Source organism: Arachis hypogaea, chromosome 12, assembly GCF_003086295.3.
Source record: "Arachis hypogaea cultivar Tifrunner chromosome 12, arahy.Tifrunner.gnm2.J5K5, whole genome shotgun sequence".
In the NCBI taxonomy this organism is placed as follows: Eukaryota; Viridiplantae; Streptophyta; class Magnoliopsida; order Fabales; family Fabaceae; genus Arachis; species Arachis hypogaea.
The window spans coordinates 54,123,183-54,136,958 of NC_092047.1; the positions used below are offsets into that span (position 1 = coordinate 54,123,183).

The 13,776-nt window shown below is 41.6% G+C and overlaps 2 non-coding genes across 2 annotated transcripts; one reads left to right on the plus strand and one right to left on the minus strand.

The window, feature by feature from the left end:
- Window positions 1-583: 583 nt before the first annotated feature.
- On the minus strand, window positions 584-690 carry LOC112731099 (small nucleolar RNA R71). Its single transcript, XR_003166891.1, has one exon. It is a non-coding gene; the product is annotated as a small nucleolar RNA R71 (small nucleolar RNA).
- An 8,447-nt stretch (window positions 691-9,137) lies between these two features.
- Window positions 9,138-9,244, plus strand: LOC112731459 (small nucleolar RNA R71). Its single transcript, XR_003167235.1, has one exon. It is a non-coding gene; the product is annotated as a small nucleolar RNA R71 (small nucleolar RNA).
- Window positions 9,245-13,776: the final 4,532 nt, after the last annotated feature.

Below are 13,776 nucleotides of genomic sequence, written 5' to 3' on the forward strand. Positions count from 1 at the left end.
AGGGAGAAGAAGCGGGGCTTCAACTTCCTTTGATTCTGAACCTGAGAGGACCTTCTTTAGATTAAGGAAGGAAGCAAGAGAAAAATGAGTAGTTGGTGCCGAGGAAGAGGAGGAATACTTTGAACCAAACATGGAAGAAAACATGGAAAACCATCATGAAGAAGAGGCTCACAACCATGGCAGAGAAGGTCGAGCAAATCATGCTGGGGAGGAGAGAAGAGTTTTAGGCTCTTACATCAACCCAAACACAGGAAACTGTGGAAGTAGCATTCAAAAGCCAACCATCCATGCCAACAATTTTGAACTAAAACCACAGCTCATCACCCTTGTTCAGAACAACTGTTCGTTTGGAGGAGGCATCCAAGAAGACCCCAATCAACATCTAACCACCTTCCTGAGGATATGTGACACGGTGAAGTCTAATGGTGTTCATCCTGACGCCTATAGACTGCTCTTATGTCCATTCTCACTCAAGGATAAGGCAGCCAAGTGGCTGGAGTCTTTTCCGAAGGAGAGTTTGACAACTTGGGAAGATGTGATGAACAAATTTTTAGCTAGATTCTATCCTCCCCAAAGAATCAACAGGCTGAGAGCTGAGGTCCAAACTTTCAGGCAACAAGATGGTGAGACTCTATATGAAGCATGGGAGAGGTTTAAGGACCTGACAAAGAGGTGTCCACCAGATATGTTCAATGAATGGATGCAGCTACACATTTTCTATGAAGGCCTTACTTATGAATCAAAGAAAGCAGTAGACCACTCATCCGGGGGATCTCTGAACAAGAAGAAGACCATTGAGGAGGCCATAGATGTCATTGAAACTGTAGCAGAAAATGACTATTTCTATGCCTCTGAAAGAGGGAACACTAGAGGAGTAATGGAGCTAAACAATGTAGATGATCTGCTGGCACAAAATAAGCTCATTACCAAGTAGCTGGCTGACCTCACCAAGAAGATGGAGAGAAATCAAGTAGCAGCAATCACCACTTTATCAGCAACCCAAGAAGGAGTGAATGAAGAAGCAGAGGGTAGTCAGGAGCAAGCCAACTACATTGGGAATTCACCTAGGCAAAACCATGATCCATACTCCAAGACCAACAACCCTGGTTGGAGAAATCACCCAAACTTTGGGTGGGGGAATCAACAAGATCAAGGCCAAGATCGGAGACATCACAACCCCAACAACAATGTAGCTCACCAACAATTCACACAGAGAACATATCATCATCACCATGACAACACCTCTCCACATCCATATCAAAACCAAAATAACACTCCTCATCCTTCCACCTCTAATCCCAATCCACCATCATTTGATGACAGACTCTCAAGGATTGAGAATCTACTTGAAGGCATAGGCAAAGAGATTCAAGACAACAAGGCATTCAAGGAGGAAGTGCGAGCAAATTTTAAGAACCAGGGAGACACCATCAAGAGGTTGGAATCTCAAGTGGGATATCTCTCTGAGCAGATGCCCAAACATACAGATGGATTCCCAAGTGATACAGAAAAAAATCCGAGAGGTGAAACAAAGAAAGTAAGATGGGAAGATTGCAAGATGGTCACTATAAGTGATAAGGAGACTGAGGACAAGCCAAGCAAGCAGTCAGAACAACCTGGAGATACCTCAGTAGAGAAGAAGGAAAAAGATCACCAAGAACCAAAAATCTCACAATAAGAGCTGCTGAGACTCTATGCACCCTTTCCCCAACTACTCAATGGTGTTGTGAAGAAGAGAATATACTCAAGATTTCTTGACTTATTTGTATCTCTACATGTAAACATACCATTCATCAAGACCATCCAGCAAATGCCTGCATACATCAAGTATATGAAGGAACTGCTTCCCAGGAAAGCTCACTCAAGGGAGGCCAAACTATAGTGATGAACAAGGAGTGCAGCGCCCTCATTCAACCAGAGTTGCCTACAAAAAGAAAGGACCCAGGGAGTTTTCATATCCCCTGTGCCATAGGAGAAACAATGTTTGATAGAGCACTCTGCAATTTAGGAGCAAGCATCAACTTAATACCCTTATCCCTTGTGAAGAGGCTGCAGATCAATGAGATAATGCCCACAGATGTAGTCATCAGGCTGGCTGACAAAACTCAAAAACAAGCAATAGGAGTGGTGGAAAATGTGTTGGTAAAGGTTGGGAAATACTTCCTCCCAACAAACTTTGTCATATTGGACATGGAAGAGAGTCATACTCACCCAATCATATTGGGAAGACCATTCCTAGCTACAGCTAGAGCACTCATAGATGTGGAGCGAGGGGAGCTAATCTTGAGGATCCATGATGAACAACTCACCTTCACTTTTTTCAAACACTCACAAGAAACAGATCAAGAGAACAAGGAACCAAGGAAGGATCACAGTGAGACACTGAAGGAAGAAACAAGCACTGAAGGACAACGAGCACATCTGAAGATCCCCTTGATTGATGAACAAGGCAAACAGCAATTACCACAGCTCAAAGAAAATCAGGAGGAACCTAAACCACCAGAAAAATATGAGACCAGTAACCACATTTCCTTAAAGGAGGAGGTCACAAAGAGTAAGATAACATCACAAGGAATAAAGAAGAAGGTACCAAGGAGGTGGAGGAACAAGAAGATCCCCACCGAGGACTTCTCTCCAGGGGATAAAGTGATCTCAGCTTACTTCCCAGATATCCCCCCTGATCTCCCCACTGTACCATCTCAGTTACCTAAGGTCTTCACTATCAACAGAGTTCTCTCCTTGGAACATGTAGAGATCATTGATACAACTACTGGATATAGGTCTACTGCCAGAGGAGAAGACTTGAAGCATTATCGACCTCCCTGATGAAGGCGAAACGCCAAGCTAGTGACGCTAAAGAAGCGTTTCATGGGAGGCAACCCATGTTTTATATGCTTTTAGAAAATAGTGAATAAGTCAGTATTTATGAATTCCAACCCAAAATTGACAAACACTTGGTGAAATCCTTATTATGCAGTATATAGTGAAGAACAAGTTTGGTGTTCAAAGCATGCCAAGAAAGCATGAATGCAACTGAGAGCATGCTAGTCTTGGAGCTTTGAACAAAAAAAAAACTTTTCATCACAGTGCTCCAAACTAAGTTTGGTGTCACCCAAGGTGCCACGAATATGCATATAAGGATACATAGTTAGTTAGTTAGTTGGTGTTCATGAATAAACAATCTAATTCTTTTTCTTTATTATTCTAGCCGTAAAGTTTAAATTTTTTTTATGATATTAATTTTTCTTATTTTATTTTTATAGGAAAAAAGAAAGGAGCATTGAAGGGGATTGATTGGACAATTAAATGAAGAAGGTTTGGACACCACAAAAGGAGGATACAACACACGTGCCCCAAAGAGGGATGCATTGGAAAATGTTGCCATGCAACATTGAAGAAAGGAGACCCTTGAAGACCGAACCAATAGCCCTCATAAAGATGAGGACCCCGTGTGGATAAAAGAGGGCATTCTAATAACCGTTCGACGGATGCATGCTACCGCATCTCCCTTGCCTCAACGGAAGCAAAGGAAGAGGCCAGCCCCTCAAGTAGTAGAAGGACAAGCCTTAGAGGGGCAAGCACCAGCCACTTTGGATATGCACCAACTACAGGAAGCCATTGATGGCCTGTCCCGACAATATTTGGAAAGCCAAGGAGCACAGAAAAAGCTTCAACTACAGATGATGGGGCAGCAAGAGAATTCACTCTCAAGATGGATGACTCAACAAGGGGAGTGGCAAAAGCAAATGATGGAGCAGCAACTGAGTCAAGGACAACAATGGAGTGAAACATTCCACAGGATAGAACAAAGGCAAAATGAACAACAAGGATCTATCCAAAAGCTAATCAACATCCAAGTACATCAAGGTGCACACATACATGAGATGCATCGAAGACAAATAGAACAGGCAGAACTATTGGACAAGCAAAGGGCATTCGCAGAAGGAGTTTACATGAGCATGACTGGGCATCATATAAACACTCAAGCCAGGCTTGGATACTTTGTAGGACAGCGACCTATATTGCATCCAGGAATCGCAAGGTATAAAGAAATGAGGGATGAATTAGCACGAGAAGAAAGATAAAGGGTGGAAGAGAGTCATGAATCAGTGAGGAAGGCACTTGAGGATTGGAAGCAAGCAAGATTGGCACGGATGCGAGGAAATGCAAGAGGACACAAAGAGGATAAGCAAGAGGGAGAGCATAGGCATCCACATGAGTAAAAGGTGGTGGAGTTCCTTCTTTGGTCCATCTTTTTCTATGCTTTAAATAAGGAAGATCTTGTATGAAATAGAACATGCTTCCATGATAGTTTGAACCATTTTAAATTCTGTCTTTTAAGCTTTTTGTTGAATAGGTCTATGCTTGCTAGTCTTTATGTCACTGTATCCTCACTCTGCTTACTTGTATGCTTATCATTTTGAATCAAATGAAAAGAGAATGAGTTCTTTATAAAAGACCAGAGTGGAGTTCATACTATGGAGTAAGTTCCTGAGTTTGTGGTGTGGTCATAAGTTAGCTAAGTTGGTTCAACCATAAGGTGGGAAGACAACTATCTGTCATGAATATTATGCTTTGAACATACCCATGAGACTAGCTAAATAATAAGATCCTAATAAGAAAAAGGGAAAGAACAATCAAAGTTGAAGAATAATATATATATAGCAAAAAAAGAGGCTAGGCACCAAGGGTTTGAGTCTTGAGGGATGTGCCTGTGGTGTTCCTGTACTAAGGATCTGCTTGGATTACTAAGCTCTCAGGGGTGCTTTATCACCTGGTAACTTGGGTTAACTAACCCGGGATGATCAGCTGAAAGTCCACCATCAAGAGCAATCTTTGCTACAGAACATTTAGTAGCCCAAAGAGGTGCTGGACACCAAGACCTCAAGGAAAGAAAATAAACAAACCATGTGCCTGTGGTGTGTATGTATGGGGGAGAGACTTGAGGAAGTAAGTCCTTAGGGGTGCTTCAACACCTAGCACCTTGAACCAACTGGTTCGGGAGTGTTGGCTGAAAGCTTATTTTAAAGAGTTGCCCCCTTACAGAGCACTTAGCCTATGAACACAAATAAGCCCTGAAATGACAACAAAAGGATCAATGAATAAAAGTCTCATGGGATGCAATCACAGTGAGTATTCTAGGACATGATAAAGGTCTGAAAGCCAGTGAAGGAATGAACCTAAGTTGCTATGCATGAAACCACCATAAAACCAGAAACATGACTTCCACAAGAATGACTCATTTCTCTTGGCATACCATTCATCATTCTCTTATTCCAGTACTTTCTTAGGGACAAGCAAGCTTTAAGTTTGGTGTTGTGATGCCAGGGCATTTTGGCCAGTTTCACTAACCTTTTCTTTACTGTTTTTAGGGTAGTTTCATGCATTTTCTTAGAAAATAAGCTAGTTTTGGGTAGATATTCACTTACATCTTCATTCAAGCATGCATTGTGCACTTTACATGATTTCATGAGGATTTTGCATGAATTATATGATAAATTGGATGATGCATGACTCATGACTTGGACTAGAACTTTGATGCACTTTGTTGCTTGATTTCAGGACAAAGGAAGCAAAGAAGAACCACATTAGCAGTCACATTAGTCCCACTAACGTGACCTCTAACGTGGAATGGGTGCTAACTTGTAAAGTTAATGAGAAAGGTAATCGCCAATAATGCCCTCGAAGCCATCATAAGCCCACGTAGTTAACGTGAACTCTAACGTGGAAGAAGACTATAAGGCCAACGTTAGTGACACTCCCCTTTGTCACTAACGTTGGACCAAGCTCATAATTGGCCACGTTAGTTGCCACGTTAACTTAGTTAACATGACTTCTAACGTTAAGAAGAAAAAGGGAAGCCAACGTTAGTGACATTCACCTTTGTCACTAACGTTGGCCAAGCTTCCATAAGCCAGGTTAACTCCCACGTTAACTTAGTTAACGTGGAAGCTAACGTGGAGAGAGCAATTGGTCGCCAACGTTAGTGACACTTACCTTTGTCACTAACTTTGGGGTGAACCACCAAGAGCCACCATGAGCAACGTTAACTCCCACGTTAACTTAGTTAACGTGGAAGTTAACGTGGATAAAGAGATGAGGAGCCAACGTTAGTGACACTCACCTTTGTCACTAACATTGGAGATGGCTAGCATGACTACGTTAGAAGCCACGTTAACCTAGTTAACGTGGACTCTAACGTGAAAAATAGGGGCACATTGGAACGTTAGGGACAAAGGTAAGTGTCACTAACGTTCTCGAAGGATTTGCAAGCTTACGTTAAGAGCCACGTTAACTAAGTTAACGTGGACTCTAACATAGGGAAGGGGGAAACTTATCAACGTTATTGGGAAAGGTAAGTCCCAATAACGTGTGCGAAGGACCAAGAGGCAATGTTAGTGGTAACGTTAGTGCCACTAACGTTGAAGTTAACGTGGCTCATACTTGGGTGAGCAACGTTAGTGAAAAAGGTGATTGTCACTAACGTTCTCGAACCCACACTTTCACTTAACGTTAACACCACTAACGTCCTGAGCTAAAAGTCCCTGCCTACTTCACACTCAGGATCCAAAGGCCCATACCCAAGACTTGAAGGGCCAACTAGAAGATCAAAAGAGTAGTATATATAGGAGTAGCTTTGAATTAGTTTGAGAGCTGGAAACTTTAGGGAGCCTTTGGGCATAAAACTACTCTCTGTATTTACTTTCTCTAGACTTCTAGTTTTACTTTCAGCGTATATTCTCCATCTTTGTTTTCATTTTCCAGAGCTATGAACAACTAAACCCCTTTCATTGGGTTAGGGAGCTCTGTTGTAATTTGATGGATCAATTTTAGTTTTCATTCTCTTTCTTCTATCTTTTCTCTTTATTTTACTAGAAAGCTTTCGATCTTCATCCAATTGGGTAGTTATCTTGGAAAAAAAGCAACTCATACTTGGATCTCTTCTGAACCTTGAAAGAGGAATGAAGGGATCATGCTAGAAATGCTTTCTCATGCTGGACCAAATTGGGTTTGGATGGATATGTGACTATAATCCTTCCAACACTTGATTTGGGAAATGCATGTGGTATAATCAGTGACCATACTTCATCTCTTCTCATGAGCAATTGACCAAGGAATTGGCTATTGATCAAGATTTGAGAGATTGAATTACAAGGAATTGTAATTCTATCACTTAAGATTGCCAAGGAGATCAATGAATGCATTGATTGAGAAAGAGATGAAAATGAACTTGATCTGGAGAATGCAACATCTCCTGAGCCCAATGAACTCCCCATTTCTGATCTTACCCATTCTCTTTAATTTCTGCCATTTACTTTTATGAGCAATTGCCCCATTCCCATTTAAGATTCTGCAATTTACTTTCCGCCATTTACATTCAGCTCTTTATTTCTAGCATTTACTGTTTCCGCTATTTACTTTTCCGCCATTTAATTTTCTGCAATTCTCAACTCAAATTCTGATTCGCTCAACTAGAACATTTCTTTAATTAAAGTTGATTGATCAATCAATCTCTGTAGCATTTGACCTCACTCTATTGTTAGTTTTTACTTGACGACGAATTCGGTACACTTGCCGAAGAAAATTTGTTGCGAGACAAGTTTTCCGCGTATCAAGTTTTCCAAGGATGATGGAGGCCTTGGCTTCCTCCTACATGTCCAACACCACAAAGTCTGCTGGGAAGATGAAATTCCCCACCTTCACCAACAAATCTTCTACTACACCATGAGGGAACTTGAAGGATCGGTCTTCCAGTTGTAGGGCCATTTTTGTTGGCTTAGCCTCCTCGATCTTCATTTTTCTCATCATAGCTACTGACATCAGATTTATGCTGGCTCCTAAGTCACATAGAGCCTTCTCCACTGTGATCTCCCCTATAATACAAGGGATCTGGAAGCTCCCAGGATCCTTCAATTTCTGGGGCAGTTTATGCTGAATGATAGCACTAATTCTTCGGTTAGTATCACAGTTTCATTGCTCTTCCAACTTCTCTTCTTAGTCATCAATTCCTTCAAGAACTTGGCATAGAGCGGCATTTGCTCTATTGCTTCAGCAAAGGGTATGTTAATCTGTAATTTCTTGAAGATTTCTAAAAATCTGGAGAACTGGCTGTCATCCCCCTTCTTCTTCAGTTGCTGAGGATATGGGACTTTGGGAACATAGGGCTTCAGCTCTCCTTCCTTTTGATGTGAGTTGGAGGTGGAGACTTGAACTTCATCTTGTTCCTCCTTCTTTCCAACTGAATCTTTCTCTTGTGGTTGCTTGGGAGTCTCCTTCAATTCCTTTCCACTTCTGAGGGTGATAGCCTGACATTCCTCCCTTTGGTTTGAGTCAGTATCGCTGTGAGGGTTGTGGCTGGGAGTTTGCTTGAATAGGTAGCCAATTTGTGTCTCAAGTTTCTTGATGGCAGCATCTTGATTTTGCATATTGGACCGCACTTCTTCTCGGAATGCCTTACTGTCTTGAATCTCTTTGCATATGCCTTCAAGTAGTTTCTCAATCCTTGAGAGTCTGTCATCAGATGATGGTGGGTTGGGATCGGAGTGATGAGAAGGGTTGTTTTGGTTTTGGTATGGATGTGGAGAGGTGTTGTTAGGGTGGTGTTGATATAATCTCTGTGTGGAATATTGGTGAGCTGCATGGTTGTTGGGGTTGTGACGTCTCTGATCTTGGCTTTGATCTTGTTGATTTCTCCACCCATAGTTTGGGTGATTCCTCCAACCAGGGTTGTAGGTCTTGGAGTATGGATCATGGGTCTTCTTGGGTGAGTTTCCAATGTAGCTGGCTTGTTCTTGCTCATCTTTTGCCTCTGCATTCACTCCCTCTTGGGTTGCTGATGAGGTGGTGATTGCTGCTACTTGGTTCCTCTCCATCTTCTTGGTGAGGTAAGCCAGCTGCTTAGTAATAAGCTTGTTTTGGGCCAGCAGTGCATCCACATTATTTAGCTCCATCGCTCCTCTAGTGTTGCCTCTTTCAGAAGCATAGAAGTAGTCATTCTCAGCTACAGTCTCAATGACATCTATGGCTTCTTCAATGGTCTTCTTCTTGTTCAGAGATCCCCGGATGAATGGTCTACTGCCTTCTTTGATTCATAAGAAAGGCCTTCATAGAAAATGTGTAGCTGCACCCATTCATTGAACATATCTGGTGGACACCTTCTTGTCAGGTCCTTAAACCTCTCCCATGCTTCATATAGAGTCTCACCATCTTGCTGCCTGAAGGTTTGTACCTCAGCTCTCAGCCTATTGATCCGTTGAGGAGGATAGAATCTTGCCAAGAATTTGTTCATCACATCTTTCCAGGTTGCTAAACTCTTCTTTGGGAAGGATTCCATCCATTTAGATGCCTTGTCCTTGAGTGAGAAAGGGAACAGAAGTAATCTATAGGTGTCAGGATAAACACCATTAGACTTCACAGTATCACATATCCTCAGGAAGGTGGTTAGATATCGATTGGGGTCTTCTTGGACACTCCCTCCGAATGAACAATTGTTCTGAACAAGGGTGATGAGCTGTGGTTTTAGTTCAAAGTTGTTGGCATGTATGGTTGGCCTTTGGATGCTACTCCCGCAATTTCCTGGGTGTGGATTGATGTACGAACCCAGAACCCTTCTCTCTTGCCCAGCCTGATGTGCTGGACCTTCTCGGCCATGGTTTTGAGCCTTTTCTTCATGATGGTTCTCCATATTCTCATCCATATCTGGTTCAAAGTACTCCTCCTCTTCCTCAGCACCAACTACTCTCTTTCCTCTTGCTTCCCTCCTTAATCTAAGAAAGGTCCTCTCAAGTTCAGAATCAAAAGAAGTTGAAGCCCTGCTTCTTCTCCCTGTCATACAACCAACAAGGCACAAGCAAGGAAACACATGTAGAAAGTAATTTCTACAGAAATACTGTTAGTGTGAGTGATGCAATATATCAAACAGTTAGTGGGTTAGTGGACTGAATTGTAAACAACTAAGAAAATGGGTAGGGGAAGGGGAAGAAAATAACTGAACAAAAAGTAAATTACTCAAATGAACTTAAATCAAACAAAAGAAAAATGCTCAATCTAGTTATCCTCTAATTTAATCATTGTTGATACAAAATCAATCCCCGGCAACGGTGCCATAAACTTGATGCACGGAAACTTGTCTCTCAATAATTTTCTTTCGGCAAGTTTACCGAATTGTCGTCAAGTAAAAACTCACAATAGAGTGAGGTCGAATCCTATAGGGATTGATTGGTCAAGCAACTTTAATTGGAAGAATGTTCTAGTTGAGCTAAGCAGAATTTGGTCTGAGAGTTGCAGGAAATTAAATGGCGGGAAAGTAAATAGCAGAAAATGTAAATGCTGGAAGTAAAGAGCTGAAAATAAATGGCGGAAAGTAAATTGCAGGATTGTAAATGGGAATGGGGATGATGCTCATAAAAGTAAATTGCAGAAATTAAAAAGAATGGGTAAGATCAGAATGGGGAATTCATTAGGTTTAGGAGATGTTGCATTCTCCGGATCAAGTTCATTTTCATCTCTTCCTCAATCAATGCGTTCATTGATCTCCTTGGCAATCTTAAGTGATCGAATTACAATTCCTTGTAATTCAATCTCTCAAATCTTGATCGATAGCCAATTCCTTGGTCAATTGCTCATGAGAAGAGATGAAGTATGGTCACTGATTATACCACATGCATTCCCAAATCAAGTGTTGGTAGAATTATAGTCACCATATCCTTCCAACCCCAATTTGGTCCATCATGAGAAAGCATTTCTAGCATGATCTCTTCATTCCTCTTCCAAGGTTCAGAAGAGATCCAAGTATGAATAGCTTCCTTTCCAAGATAACTACCCAATTGGATGAAGATTGAAAGCTTTCTAGTAAAATCAAGAGAAAAGATAGAAGAAGAATAATGAAAACTAATATTGATCCATCAAATTACAACAGAGCTCCCTAACCCAATGAAGGGGGTTTAGTTGTTCATAGCTCTGGAAATGGAAAACAAAGATGGAAGATCCATTCTCAAAAATAAACTAGAAGTGCAGAGTAAATTATACAGAGAGTAGTTCTCAAATTTCCAACTCCCCAAAAGCTCCTTCTCTAATTCAAAACTACCCCTATATATACTACTCTTCTGATCTTCTAGTTGGTTCTTCAAGTCTTGGATATGGGCCTTTGGATCTTGAGTTTGAAGTAGTTATCCTCTTCAGTGGGCATAGCTTTACTTGCAGAGAGAAAGTGTGAAGTAGGCAGGGTATTTAGCTCAGGACGTTAGTGGCGTTAACGTTAAGTGAGAGTGTGGGTTCGAGAACGTTAGTGACAATCACCTTTTTTACTAACGTTCTACCCCAGGGATGATCCACGTTAACTTCAACGTTGAGAATCCTCCCTAACGTTGCCTCTTGGTCCTTCACACACGTTATTGGGAATCACCTTTTCCAATAACGTTGAGAATCCTCCCTTCCTCCTACGTTAGAGTCCACGTTAACTTAGTTAACGTGGCTCTTAACGTAGGCTTGCCAATCCTTCGAGAACGTTAGTGACACTTACCTTTGTCACTAACATTCCAAGATGCCCCTACTTCCCACGTTAGAATCCACGTTAACTAAGTTAACGTGGCTTCTAACGTGGTGATGATAGCCATCTCCAACGTTAGTGACAAAGGTGAGTGTCACTAACGTTGGCTCATCATCCTTTCCTCCACGTTAGCTTCCACGTTAACTAAGTTAAGGTGGGAGTTAACGTGGCTCATAGTGGCTCATTATGGCTCATTCCAACGTTAGTGACAAAGGTGAGTGTCAACTAAGTTAACGTGGGAGTTATCGTGGCTCATAGTGGCTCATTATGGCTCATTCCAATGTCAGTGATAATGGTGAGTGTCACTAACGTTGGCGATTATTTGCTTTCTCCACGTTAGCTTCCACGTTAACTAAGTTAACGTGGGAGTTAACGTGGCTCAAAGTGTTTTTTCCGACGTTAGTGACAAAGGTAAGTGTCACTAACGTTGGCCATTCTTTTGCTTCCCAACGTTAGAGTCCACGTTAACTAAGTTAACGTGGCCCTTAACGTGGTCAATATGAGCTTGGTCCAACGTTAGTGACAAAGGTGAGTGTCACTAACGTTGGCTCCACTTTCTTCTTCCACGTTAGAGTTCACGTTAACTTAGTTAACGTGACTCTTAACGTGGGATATGATGGCTCCGAGGACGTTATTGGTGATTACTTTTCTCATTAACGTTGCAAGCTAGCTCCCATTCCACGTTAGTTAGACTAACGTGGCTGCTAACATGGTTCTTTCTTGCTTCCTTTGTCCTGAAATCAAGCAATAAAGTGCATCAAAGTTTTAATCCTCATCATGAGACATGCATCATCCAATTTGTCATTTTAATTCATGCGAAATTCTCATGAAATCATGTAAAGTACACCATGCTTGCTTGAATCAAGATGTAATCCCTTTCGCTAATGGTCTGGTCTTAAGCACACTTTGAATGGCCTCCTCTGTGATGGAAACTTGTCTTCGGTGTACAAATACCAATGCAAGGGAAGAGGAGTGGTAGTTGGTGTAAAATTCAACCACCCAGGACAAGTTTGCCTCCCGAGGCTTCCTCAATAGGAACTTCCATTTCCGCCGTTCGATGCGGGGTATGATGAGCGGTATGACATGGGCCGGAGGGGCTAGAAGAGGCTCTGCATGATAGTTCCTTGGTTTGATCAAGGGGTAGACAAGTTCGCAATAGCGGTTGGAGAACTTGTTCGGATCCCTCGCCGGATTTTCTTTTTCCAAAATATCAATGTTAGCAACGCTCTTCGTCTTATTGGGGAGGGGCTTGGCTCTAGGTGCTTGTTGTGCTTTGCTAATGGACTGTGAGGGTGCCTTCTTGGGTGCCTTTCCGTTGTCTCGTTTGATCACCATCCTATAAAAGAGGGAAAGATGGTGAAATTAAGCCCAAAGAAGCACTAAGAAATAATAAGCATGCTAATGACAAAGCATAATCTCGAGAATAGGTGACTTAGATGCATGACAGCTGCAACATATAACTAAGGCAAAAATGAAGATCATGGTCAATCACTAGCATGTGATGTATGAGTGGTATAAGCATGCAAATGAGAAGCATGAGAAGCATACACTCTTAACAACAATGACAAGAAGTGACAATTAGGGGAAGATCATGTAGAAATGAAGCAAGAAATGTAGTACTCAATGCACATATGAACAAGGTAGTGAAGGGGAAAGAATACCAAAATGGAAGAGCTAACTCAAATATAGCACCAAAAATTCATGACAAAGATGGAAGAAGGGTGATAATGTAACATCCCATAAAGCAACATCAATCATCATAACATACTATATATTGCAAAAGAAAGCAAGTAAATCAAATCAACTCATCAATGCAAGAGTAATCTCTACTTGTAACACCCATAAAAAAATGAAAAGGAAGAGAGAAAGGAATTTCAACAAACAAAGAAAACATCAATGAAACAAACTAAGAGGAAGAGTAAGGGAGTGTAACCAATGAAAAGAAGAAGGAAGAGGAAACTAAACAAGAATAGAAATGAGAAGTACCTTGAGAGGGAGAAGAGAAATGGGGTATGGAAGTGAAAAGAAAGGGTAGTGAAGAGTAAGAGAGAGGAGAAAGAAAGGTGTGGGATCGCCAGAGGTGGTGGTTGCCGCGGTGGTGGCGGAGGAGAGGTGGTAGAGATGGTGGAAGAGGGTAGAAGTGGAGAAGAAGGGTGGTGGTAAGAAGAAATAAAGAAAATTGAAGAAGAAAAGGGCGTTCTAATGCAATTGGTTTGCAAAACCGATGT